The following is a 3,065-nucleotide window of genomic DNA, read 5'->3' as shown; positions in this document are numbered from 1 at the left end:
TTGGCTGTGTCACATGAACTAACCAGACGAAAAGTATCAGTCTGTAAGGCAAATCGAATGATTCTCAATGCCTTAACATTGCTGATCAGTTTTTCCTTTTCATCTTGAGGAACATCCTTAATATCAAGAATGAGTTTGTTGTAGTCATTTTGAGTTTTGATAACTCTTTTCCTTTCGGTGTGAACAAATGGTCCAATAGTGATAGCCTCCCATATCAGATATCCGTTGTCCTCTAGGCCAAGAACGTAATCTTCGAAGTGAAGCGCCCAAACTTCATATTTATTGGGGAAGAGAATTGGGATCCTAGTGGCCGATTCAATACTGCTCGAATGATTGATGGAGTTGATGTGAGAATCGGCGTGCTGCATGATGATAAGATCTTTAAAACCTTTTAAGAATCATACGTGTAAAACTGAAGCAGTTTTAGGGTAATATTGAGATTGCTAAACAGCATCAAGAACACAGTGATGACTATTAAGCTAGATCCAAGATTAACAGAAACCCTAATGACTCTTAAATAGAAGAGATGCGTATATATTACACAGTCTCCTGCTCTGATACCAATTGTTAGGATATAAATCCTTGAAAGATCGATTAGATTCAAAACAATTAAAGAATAAGAACTCGAAAATGATTCAAAGTGTGCTGAATGATTAAAATCCACAGCCTCAGAAGACCTCGATTATGAATTGCTACTGTAGAGGCGTGATTAGGGTTATAAGAATAATTGCCAAAAAGTTATGAAACACGGTGCATGCATGAAACTTAAATACTCTAACCCTAATAAATGACTGGTGGACAAGCCCAAGCCCGTTTACAGTATTAAACAATAAAACAAGACAAAATGGCGCAACACTAATTCCCAATAATCTCCCCCTTTGCGTCCATTGAGGCGAGAGGCTCTTCACAGTTGATTCTTCTTTACGGTCTTGAAGAGTTTGGGAATGATTGCGAGAAGGTGCATCCGAAAGGCCTTAGCAGTAAGTAAAATTCATTAAACTTTTTATTTATGATTAATATGTATAATAAGATATTATGATAAAGTTATATAATTTTGGGACAAGTGTAGCTATTTATTATCAGTTTAACCCCTTAAACCTTCATTAAATCGGGAAAAATAAGAAATGTTCATGGAAAAATTTGTAATTCGATGTTATCATGAGAAAAAAAGTCCTTTTTTATCATGAAAATAAAGTAAGTTCATTGCTATAATGAGTAAACAAGTTTTCATAACAAAGTTCATTGCTATCATGATTAAATATGTTCGTTGTCATCATGAGAATTAAGGTGTGTTGCCAAAATGAGATGCAAAGTTCATATTCTCATGGGAAATAAGTTTGATGCTAAAACGAGATACAAGGTTCGTATGTGTATAATGATCAAATCATGATTTCACAACTCAAGCCTAATGACCGAGGGGTGTCCTATTGAGATCTGCGTGTATCGTGCACATAGATAGAAATGGTAAAATGCACTCTGCAAAAAAGGAGAGTGAGGAGTTGTCTACCTCCTAATAACGCTATCCATAATGACCATGGGCGCAAATGAGTTAATGAGTTGTATGAACTGATTCCAAGGACTTAACCACGATAAGGCCTCATGAATTAACAATAGCATACACATACATAGCAAATCACTTTTGATAAAATTGAAACTTTTATAAAAACTTTGATTATGATTCATGAAACCACATTTTTAGTAAACTTGTGAACTCACCAACTATTTCTATAGTTTACGCTCGTTTTACATGCTTTTTCAGGATTCATCGAGTAAGTGGCGTAGGGACACATCACTTGTTGGAGCATTTGCGTGTGTTATTTTATTTTAATACATTGTAATTTTTTTTAAAAATTGTTCAAAAGATATTGTAAATTGTAACGGTGTGGTCTTTATCTTTTGCTATGAAACCCTTTGTACTGTTGCGCCTCGTGTTTCCGCTTTAGCGGGGATTGACAGTTGAGATCCAAAGGAAATTTGTAGATCTCATCGAGAGATTTCTGACAGTATTAAGAACATCGAAACAGAGCTCGTATGAAGAAGTTTGGCCATTTCAAAAATCTGGAAATTTGCACGCGCCCAATGCTTGGCGCGCGATGATGACGTGGCACCACCTGAGGGTGCCACGTGGCAAATCGGTCGCCCACTCCTCAAGGGCCAAGGCGACATGGCATATTGTATACATGACATGTGGCACCATGATTTCGTGACACGTGGCTTGTTTCTAGAAGTAAGAAGTGGGTGACTCTAGGCACGACACGTGGCAGAAGGAGGGTTGAGCCCGCAACACACATGTACGCGGATCGTCCTATGCATGAACGACATGCACCCTTTGTAAGCCTATAAATACTTTAAATTTCGTATAAGCTGCTGCCATACCTCTATAACTTCCCTCTCTATCGATATTCTCCTTTGTAGAGCCATTTTTCCCTACTTTTTAGCCTGCGGCAAATCCCTGCGATGCCCTCGAGTATGTAATGCATGGTTCATTTTCTATTTCGGTTTAGACCCTATCAGATGTATTGTTTGCAATTTGGTCCTTGGGGTTAGTACACGAGGCATACCATAGGGTACGCTTAGCGTACTAGCTGAGAAGCAAGTACGCGGGGCGTACCACATGGTACACTTGGCATATTAAGGAGGGAGTTTGATCGCGGAGTCAAAACCTCATACGATGGGCGTATAAGGGTTACGCATGGAGTACGAAGTGGATAATAAAACACTAATTTTAGGGTGTTTCACACTATATAAGGTCCTTAAGTCCCTAGGATTGGCCTCTTTATCAGCCTCCATTGTCCTAAAAACCTAATCTCAAACCCTAATAGCAACTTTGAGTGTTCTTGAGCCATGGTCTGATTTTTGGTGACTTGTGCTCCATGAAGTGATAGAAGAAGAAGTTGGAAGACTCATTCATTGGAAGGAAGCTTAGAGATCCAGATTTAACTCCATCTTTTGGTGTCTATTAAGGTAAAAAGTTCATACCTTGGCTAATCTTTGTATAGATCTCTTCATGTTATGGTTATATGCTTCTTTGTCCCTTTTTGGTTAGTCTTGATGTGTTATGTCCG

Source organism: Lactuca virosa, chromosome 8 (genome assembly GCF_052849685.1).
Source record: "Lactuca virosa cultivar CGN04683 chromosome 8, Lactuca_virosa_CGN04683_v6, whole genome shotgun sequence".
NCBI classification, from domain to species: domain Eukaryota; kingdom Viridiplantae; phylum Streptophyta; class Magnoliopsida; order Asterales; family Asteraceae; genus Lactuca; species Lactuca virosa.
This window is presented reverse-complemented; position numbering follows the sequence as displayed.